This window comes from Capricornis sumatraensis, chromosome 3 (genome assembly GCF_032405125.1).
Source record: "Capricornis sumatraensis isolate serow.1 chromosome 3, serow.2, whole genome shotgun sequence".
Classification (NCBI taxonomy): domain Eukaryota; kingdom Metazoa; phylum Chordata; class Mammalia; order Artiodactyla; family Bovidae; genus Capricornis; species Capricornis sumatraensis.
This window is the reverse complement of record NC_091071.1, coordinates 159,223,254-159,233,567: the sequence shown is the minus strand read 5'-3', so window position 1 is coordinate 159,233,567 and position 10,314 is coordinate 159,223,254.

Here is a 10,314-nt window from a genome sequence, read left to right as displayed (position 1 = left end):
TTATTGCACATTGTTTATCAGGGGCTTTGAGTTTCTCTCCAATCACTTAGTGGGAAGTAGATTTCCACTTCTTTGTTATTTTAGTTTTTATGAATGAGGCCAGTTTATGAAGCTAACAAATGCCTCTTTTTTTTTTTTTTTTTAACATTCTGGATAATGTGCCCTCATTTCATTATGTGGCTGTTTCTATTTAGTATTGGTTAGATTTACAGACAAAGCGAAGTAGGATTTTATGTCCTTCACTTCCTGGCTCATGGAGGAGCTCCACCAACCCCCAATTCACAGCTAATGCTAGAACATATATTACTGTACAGTCTAAGATTTCAGTCACATTTCTGGCAAATATCGTATCATGACTTACTAAGGATCCAATGGGAATGGTGAATCCAGGGTGTTTCACAGTATCCAGGAGTCCCACCTGGGTGTGAAGTTGCAGAATACACAATACTTCCCTCAGTGACTCTAGCAACATGCTCATAGAAGTCTCAAGTGTCCATTTAATTAAATCATTAGACTGCAGTTCCTGTCTGGATATTCCACTTTGAGAACTAGAGAGTCAGTGCCCAGTAGACTTCTAGATATTTCCTTCTATGGTTAGTTTTGATATCTCCAGGCGATTAGAACTAATAAATCTGTGCAGACATGACATTCAGCATCCTTTTCCTTTTCAGATTCTCAAAGATATCATGGAGAAGCTCAAGCTTAATCCTCCTCTTTGAGCTGCACTGATTATTTCTGAAAATCAAAATAAATTGGTATAAGATGTATTTTAATGGATATAACATGGAATTTAAGATGTACTTAAAGTCATCTGGAGAGTCATTCTAAATGGAAAAAAATGTTCTATGAGGCCAAATGGAAATCCTTCATAGCTTTCTTTGACAATGTCTTATAGCATTGAAAATGGCTTGGCTTTCAGCAAGCAGACTCAACGTTGCCAGTCTAGACCCTGCTGACATAGTTTTTGAGGGTTTAAATTCTTCCAGCTCATACATATTCTATTTTGTGAATTTCTCCTTATTCTAAGAGGGGAATAGGACTTTGAAGAAACATCTTTAAGCAGTAACTCTTTAATAGTAGTCTCCAGATCCACTACCTAAGATGATTATCTGTGAAAATTCTTTAATAGTCTAAGTTTACCTAACTTTTTGCTGAAATAACACATACTTCCACTCACTATGTTCTTGATCTTACTTGTAATTCTGCAAAACGAAGCATCTTTTACCAAGCCATTCTCTCCAGCAGAAACTTTGAGGGCCAGATACCAGTTTAGAGCTTTTTGTTCTTCAAATTATCTTGAGCCCCTGTCTAATTTGCAGTGGTCGGCAGGGAGGGGCAGTTTAATATCACTTCCTAGTAAGAATGATTATTTTCTCTCTCTCTGTCTTAAATGAAGATGAAATGCAAAAAGTCTCTGACATTCTTTTGATGCTTACCAGGCAGCAGTTGTGGCAACATCCTTCCTGATGGGTGACTTGCTTTAGGAAGACTTCAAACAGTGGGGACGCCCTATGCAACAACCGTCTATTCTGTGTCTGAGTAGCTTTTTTCCAGAGACATGCCCATCCCCAGTGACACCCTGGATGGCTGCAATCTACAAGTGCCTCAGGGAACATTTCTCAAACTACATCTAATGTGAAAGACCAGGTTTTAGTCTTTATTTCCAAAGAAAGAAAAGATGCGCAAACACAAGTCTGATCAGGAAAAGCGATTCACTAAAAAGCTTTTATTTATTCAGGTTCAGTCAAAAAAAATTTTTTTTTAACCTTTTTGTTTTATATTGGACTACAGTTGATTGTCACCCTACTTATTTAACTTATATGCAGAGTACATCATGAGAAACGCTGGGCTGGAAGAAGCACAAGCTGGAATCAAGATTGCCGGGAGAAATATCAAGAACCTCAGATATGCAGATGACACCACCCTTATGGCAGGAAGTGAAGAGGAACTCAAAAGCCTCTTGATGAAAGTGAAAGAGGAGAGTGAAAAAGTTGGCTTAAAGCTCAACATTCAGAAAATGAAGATCATGGCATCTGGTCCCATCACTTCATGGGAAATAGATGGGGAAACAGTGGAAACAGTGTCAGACTTTATTTTTGGGGGCTCCAAAATCACTGCAGATGGTGACTTCAGCCATGAAATTAAAAGACACTTACTCCTTGGAAGAAAAGTTATGACCAACCTAGACAGCATATTCAAAAGCAAAGACATTACCTTACCAACAAAGGTCCGTCTAGTCAAGGCTATGGTTTTTCCAGTAGTCATGTATGGATGTGAGAGTTGGACTGTGAAGAAGGCTGAGCACTGAAGAATTGGTGCTTTTGAACTGTGGTGTTGGAGAAGACTCCTGAGAGTCCCTTGGACTGCAAGGAGATCCAACCAGTCCATTCTGAAGGAGATCAGCCCTGGGATTTCTTTGGAAGGAATGATGCAAAAGCTGAAACTCCAGTACTTTGGCCACCTCATGTGAAGAGTTGACTCATTGGAAAAGACTCTAATGCTGGGAGGGGTTGGGGGCAGGAGGAGAAGGGGACGACAGAGGATGAGATGGCTGGATGGCATCACTGACTCGATGGACGTGAGTCTGAGTGAACTCTGGGAGTTGGTAGTGGACAGGAAGGCCTGGCGTGCTGTGATTCATGGTGTTGCAAAAAGTCGGACACGACTGAGCGACTGAACTGAACTGACAGTTGACTAGGGCTTTCCTGGTAGCTCAGTGGTAGAGAATCTGCCTGTAATGCAGGAGATGCCGGTTCCATCCTGGGTCGGGAAGATCCCCTGCAGGAAGGAGTATAAAGCCACTCCAGTATTCTTGACTGGAGAATCCTGTGGACTGAGGAGCCTGGCAGGTTACAGTCCATAGAGTCGCAAAAAGTCAGGCATGACTGAAGCAACTGAGCACAGAACAGCACAGCACAGTTGATTAACCGTATTGTGTTAACTTCAGGTATACAGCAAAGTGATTCAGTTGTACATACACATGTATCTATTATTTCTCAAACACTTTGTTCAGTTAGGTTGTTACAGAATATTGAGCAGAGATCCCTGTGCTATATAGTAGGTCCCTTTTGGTTATCCATTTTAAATATAGCAGTGTGTAACATGCCAATCCCAAAGTAGGCAAGTGTTAGTCACTTAGTCATGTCCGACTCTTTGCGACCCCATGGGCTATAGCCTGCCAGGCTCCTCTGTCCATGGGATTCTCCAGGTAAGAATACTGAAGTGGGTTACCATTTCCTCCTCCAGGGGATCTTCCCCACCCAGGGATCAAACCCTGGTCTCTTCCATTGTAGGAGGATTCTTTACTGTGTGAGCCAACTATCCTCACCCCACCCCCCACCTCTTCCTGTAGTGACCATAAGTTTATTCTCTGCTGTGTAAATCAGTTCATTTACATCACTTTTTTTATTTTAGGTTCCGTATATAAGCAATATCATATGATATTTCTCCTTCTCTGCCTGACTTACTTCACTCAGGATGACAATCTCTAGGTCCAGCCTTGTTGCTGCAAATGATATTATCTCTTTCTTCTTAATGGTTGAGTAATAGTCCTTTGAGTATATATATACACCACACCCTCTTTATCCACTCTTCTGTGATGAGTATTTAGACTGTCTCCATGTCTTGGCTATTGTAAATAGCACTGCAATGGACACTGGGGAGCATGTGTCCTTTTCGATTATGTTTTTCGCTGGATATATGTCCAGGAGTGGGGTTGTGGGATCATATGGTAGCTCCATTTTTTGTTTCTTCAGGAACCTCCATACTGTTCTCCATAGTGGCTTCCCCAGTTTACATTCCCATGAACAATGTAAACGGGTTCCCTTCTGTCTACACTCTGCCATTTACTGTTTGTGGACTTTTTTTGATGAGACCTATTCTGATTGCTGTGAGGTGATATCTCATTGTAGTTTTGACTTGTATTTCCCTAATAATTAGATGCTGAATATCTTTTCATGTGCCTCTAGGCTATCTGTATGTCTTCTTTGCAGAGGTCTCTACTTAGGTCTTCTGTCCATTTTTTGATTGGGTTATTTATTTTGATGATATTAAGCTGCATGAGCTGTTTGTAAACTGCAGAGACCAATCCCTTGCTGGTTGCATCATCTGTAAATATTTTCTGCCATTCTGTGGGTTGTCATTTTGTTTATGGCTTCCTTCGCTGTAGAAAAGCTTTTGAGTTTAATTAAATCCCGCTTGTTTATTTTTGTTTTGATTTCCATTACTCTGGGAGACAGATTGAATAAGATAATGTTGGGATTTATAAAATGGAGGAAACACAGCTAGAGAGTTTTACAATACTTTCTTTTAATTTCTGTACTTCTGTCACTATGGACAGGTAATAACAATTGAAAGGCCAGCATTAGTGCCTGAACAAACTTTGAATAGCACTGACCTAGGTCCTTTGGTAGAAGGTCATCTTAGTTCTACTCTCTGGACCAGCTAAAGTCCCTACCGAGCCATGTGATGGAAACTGATATTCAAAGTCCTCTCAGATTGCTTTGTGAAGGAATTTTCTGTAACAATCCTGCATGCCACCTTGCTCACAGCCTAGTCAAAGTGCTCTGAAACGAGGGCTTGCCTTACCTGCCTTTGACTATGAGGTGTTTTCTGGCTCAGAGGATGCCCTCTGGATTTCCTGCTTTATCTTGCTTAAAATGTTTGAATTTAAGAATTTAGAGAATTTGGCAAAAGTCCCAAGTTCCTTTTGAATTTCTCCCAAGTGACATAAGGACAAACATGCAACTGAGTTTAGAAAGAATAGGGCTACATAGTTTGGCAGAGTAGATATGTAAATCAAGCATTAATAACAATTCTGGGCTATATTAATTCACATTTATATATAAGCAATGAAACTTCTGGGCTGTGGGAAAAAATGCAGTTTTCATACAGGAAGCTACTTGTTTCTGTATACATGGAAACATTACTTTAGAAAGGATGGCAACAGCCACAAACCTGATAATAAATAAACCTGTTCTTAGAGTTTTATTCTGCAAAACCAACTACACAAAACTCTGTCCTTCCAATGTGTGCTATTCCTGCTATGTCTTAATTGTACAACTTGACAAGTTTCTAATTTTTTTGTAACCTTTTTTCTTTCTATTCAGTTTTTTATTTCTTCTAACTTTTTGTTGTGAAATTAAGAACTCAGTAGCACTCAACAGGGATTTAGTGGGTGTTTGACGAATCTTTCTGAAGCCATTTTTGGCATTTAGGACAAATCCTATGCTATGATTACTGAGAATTTGACAAAGTCAAACTCTCTCTCATATGTATTTATAGAATAAGAAGGGTAGCTGATGGATAGGATTTTCATCACTTAACTAAATATAGCTTTGACTTAAAAACAATGAGCATCTACATGGCAACTAATCTTGTCCTAAGGCAAAATATTTTAGAGTTGGTAAACTCAGAAGAATTCAAGGGAAAAAATGGAGGCTTGTTAGTAGGCAAAAGAGAAAGTGTACTCATCTCCCATCTTTTATTGGAAGGTAGATTTCAGGTGGTATGTCATAAAATAAATCAGTTAACTTGAGTTACAGGTCACTTCACAATATTTACTTAGCATTTAGTGATCTCTAAGCACTTTGAGGAAAGAGCAATACAAATATTTAAGCTATTAATTTCCAGAAAAATCATCTCTGCCTAAAAGCAAGACACAAAAATTAATTTTAGGAGTGACTCGTCTGTCATGCTAAGAAACTTATCTGGATGCCTTTCATTGTTTTCAGATGAATTTGAAATAATTTTCTACATCTGTGGAAGGTGTAGATTGAGAAAGTCTCATAAACATCATCATGATCAGCCCAGTGCCCCACAGTTATTGCAGTTTTTGATAAAAGGGAGCTTTTTGGTGTTTTTCTCTTCCTTTACTTTTAGAGGGGAGAGGAAGAGAGAAAGACATTTTGCCTGGCAGGAGAATCAGGGGATGGTTCAAGGCAGGCTCTATGGGCTGTCTTAGAATTAAGACTGACCCCACCCATGGTGAGGTCATTTCTATTCACACCTCTCCATGAATCAGAACACCCCACCTTAAAAATATCAAGGTATACACAGGAAAGGAAAGAAACTTGTAAACCTCACCCTGTGTTTTTGAAAGGCTAACAACAAAATGAAAGTTTCCATTATCTAGAGTCATTTATTTAGGGAAGAAGCTTATCCAAAGGATATTTCTAGCAATGTTAGCTCCAAAAGAACAAGGCAAAAATGAAAGCTAGGGTTCTGAATTTTCACATTATGCTTTATGGGAGTTCCATGGTGGTCAATAGGTTTTTGATTCCCTGAAGGATTTAGAGTGCTGACTCTTTTGTTAAGTTCCCTATTCAATATTCCATCCTGTTTTTACACACCAGGACCTGTGCTAAGGTTTTGGGACATTAAAGCAAGCCCTTCCTATCATCTGAACCCAATCTGGAGAAGGGAGATAGACAATTACTTACAGGGCATAATAAGAGTTAGAGATATTATAAGAGCACCCAGGAAAGGTATATAATCCTAGGTTTAGAGTTTCCAAGATGGCACCCAGAAGGTGGTGATAGCTCCCTTGGAATTATATCAATAGAATGAAGTTCTAAGATGGGCATCTTAGAAGATGAATAGTAGTTAACCAGATGGAGAAAGACTTCACACTGGAAAATGGGTGAACAAATAGATGTACTGAAAAGGCAAATTAGGTTCTGGAACTGCAGCAAAGGAGAATAGGACTGGAGGGAAGCAGAGCATGTCCTAAGTCTACAAAACTGGAGAAGGAACTGAAGACTCCAGGAGGAACAAGACACAGATTTATGTTATAAATAAATTTTGTGAATAGCAGGGTTGAAATAGCTATTAGAGTGACTTTACTCAAATTCTCACCAATAATGCATCTCTGAATCCTATACCTAATTTGACCTGTTTCATGTCAGTGACTTGTGACCAGTAATCTTTTCCAACTTTTTGATAACACATGTGAGGAGGGAGAGGGAAGAAAAGCAGACAGCAGAGAAGGCTCAACCTCTGGTAGAAAGAACTACAGTCATCCCTGGTACTGGCAGGGCTTTGGTTCTAAGTCTTGCCAGCCCCGTTCTTTCCTGCAATAGATATGAAAATCTAGGAATGCTCAAGCCCCTTATATAAAATGCCTCAGTAAACTGACCCTTCCTATCTGTGTGTTCTGCATCTGGGAATTCGACCAAATCTGATGGTTCCACTGAATGTGGGTCGTAGAACCCTCAGACATGGAGGACAGACTATATTTAGCCAGGGTTTGCGGCTGCAGGCTCCTCAGGGTACTTGGGCAACCTGAGTAGGATGCACAGGGATGTAAACTTCACTCACCATTCCTGTGGAGGACTAGTCTGCTCTGCACGTGTGTTGTCACTGTCACTCTAGGCTGCCATGACCCAAACTGATCCTGTAAATCTGCATTATGAAAATAATTTTGGATTTATGGAAATGCAAAATGTAATGCCCTAACCAGAACATACCAAATCAGAAATTGCATTTTAACAAGATTTCCAGATAATTTTTATGCCATGAAATTTGAGAAGCACTAGTTTAGAGCAATGTTTTTCAAATTTTTAACCAAGACCTTCTCACTCAGCCAGAAATTCATTTTACATTGTGGCCTAGAAAATGTGCACCCATGCGCACATGCAGCCAAAGAAACAATTTTCAGGAGGTAAATTCTGGTCTATATTCTGCTGTGCTATCCAAAAAACAAACAAACAGAAAACAGACAAACAAACAAAAATATCCTCTCCCACTAAACCTACTCAACATCTACTCCATTGATTTCATAATTCACTAATAGTTTGTGACATATTTGTTTTGTGCTCTGAATAAAGGAAGAGGAGACAAATATTTGTAGGAAAAAAGTTAGAGTCATGTTTAGTTTAATAACTTAAAACATTAGTGATATGTTTTTGGTTGAGATTTTATGTATCCTAAAATTATTGTTTCTTGCTGGGATATTTTTCTTGATATGAAAAAGATCTGACCACATGATATCATTCCATGTTCTGATATTTAATACCACCTGATTACAGTTGAGAGTCATTGTTCTAGAAGTGTATTTCTCAAACTATTTTTGATGGTAGTGCGGATTGGCAGAGGAAAAGACCCCACAGCCCACTTATTCGATCCATTCCCACTCTAGAGAGGGAAGGGAATATAGTAATGAGAGGGAACGTGTCACTGTATAAGCAAATTTTTGTGGTTTGCCTTAGCAGAGTGGTGGAGATGACTCGTCTTTGAATCACAATGTATACATGACTTAAAGTCTGGTGATTGCAAAATTATGGTTCTCAAAAACTGTTGATGGAAGCATATATCGCTATACACTCTGGGGTTAACCAAACGAGCCACAACAAAGTCCAATGTAAATGAAAAAGCTAAGCCAAGAGTAATTCATAAGTACAAGGCACTTGGAAACCATTACCAAGTTAAGACCGCATTGATAACCAAGCATGCTTCCTGAAAACTGCAGGCACTCTGCAAGTTGTGCTCAGTTAGTTACACAACCTTGTCAGCATTACGTGGCAGCGTAGGACCTCTTAGAGTCATCTAATTTTGAGTTTAGTAGAAGAAACCTTACTAAAGTTAGAGTTTAATTTTGTAAATACATCACGTTTATAACTTTAATTCATTTAGTAGGTGGCCAATGTGTAATCTTTGAATGTATGTAGTTACAGTATATGAATTAAGTATCTTTTAACTTGTAAGAACCAAAGAAAGAATGTGCATTATCAATGAGGTAAAATGTGGATTGTAATCCATATTTTCTGAACTACCACTTGGTAATCATTCATTAGCAAGGAATTTCCTGTTTTTTTAAGGTCATTCTTGTTGTTGTTCTTTTTATTTTATTGTCTGTTTTTCATAGAGTAAGGAAAACCCATTGAGATGTGCTTGGGAACTAAACCTGAGTAATTCCACATATTGCACACTTAGCATTGTCTAGGCCAGGGATTGCTAGAAGGTTTCATCTCGTGAGAGAAATCTGACTGATTTGTAATGGATGTCTGAAGGGTTGTGTTGAAGCCAGAAGGAGTGTCTTGATTGGTTAAGGATGTTGGACATGACATCAAATAGCGGAACGGCAGATGTATGCCTTCTCATGTCTGTCCGGCTACAGGCTCTTCTCTCCTAAACTCTGAGGCTGGACATGGGTCCTCTGACTTTTTGTTGAGGTCTGCTTCTGGAATGTTATTCGTTAAACTTTGGCTTCCTCCTCACCGTGTCCAGATTCAGCAAAGGATGGCAGATAAAAGATAGAATATTCAGATAAATCTGAATGTCATATAAATAATAAATACATTATTATATAAGTATGTCCCAGATATTGCAAAGGACATACTTATACAAAATATATTGGCTACCTGAAATGCAAATTTAATTGGATATCCCCACTTTTATTTGCAAAGTCTAGCTCCTTATATTCAGCATTTAGAGTACATAACAGTGTCAGTATCTGAATGTATATGTCACTTACCTCTGACTTCTTCAGGGTGTGCAAACTTGCTTAGTAACAGGATAGTTTTGTGTATCCCAGAGTGACCCAAGGTAAATATGCAAACTAATCCTGAATTACAAGAGATCGATAAATCCTAGGAATGTGTCAAAGGACTATGGGGAAGAGATTTAAAGGATTAGGGGGTGAGTGGAATGTAGAGTCAGGAATGTTCAATATTGTAGGTTGAGATTAAGCTATTTGAAGGAGGCTGAGGTGGGTAAAAACCAGTGGGCTTAGAGGTGACTCTTAGGGTGAAATTTAAAAGGAGAAAAGCAGTGCAGCATTGCGTTTGATTCTTTCAAACCTGCAACTATATCCACATTAGGAGTTTCTGTAACAGGGCGAGGGCGCAAGGATAAGGTATTTCTTAAGGTTCAGACTGGCACTCAGCTTGGAATGGAGATTATAATTCTATGTGTGATGCTGAAATATGGTGTCAATAATCTTTGGAGTTCTGCCAAAGCATTCCAAAAAATATCCTTAACAATTTAGAAAAGAGGGATGGGGAGAAAACATTTAAACACCAAATGCTAGGAGTGCTTCTTTGTGCTTTCTCTCTCATCTCTCTCTCTCTTTTTTCTTTTAATCTCATATTTCACTCTATCAGGTATCAGGTTTCTAGGAATAAAATCTAATTGCTGATGTTTGTGTCAAGTGAATTATGTGTATGTGTGGGTATGCATGTGTGAATATACTTTAATTTAAAACCATGATTATTTTGGTTATAATTTAGAAGCATCCTAAGCATTGTAATGCAAGGCAACAGAAAGACTGAGACTGGAGTTTAGTCGAAGGTTAAATTTGTGACCAGCCATGGAAAG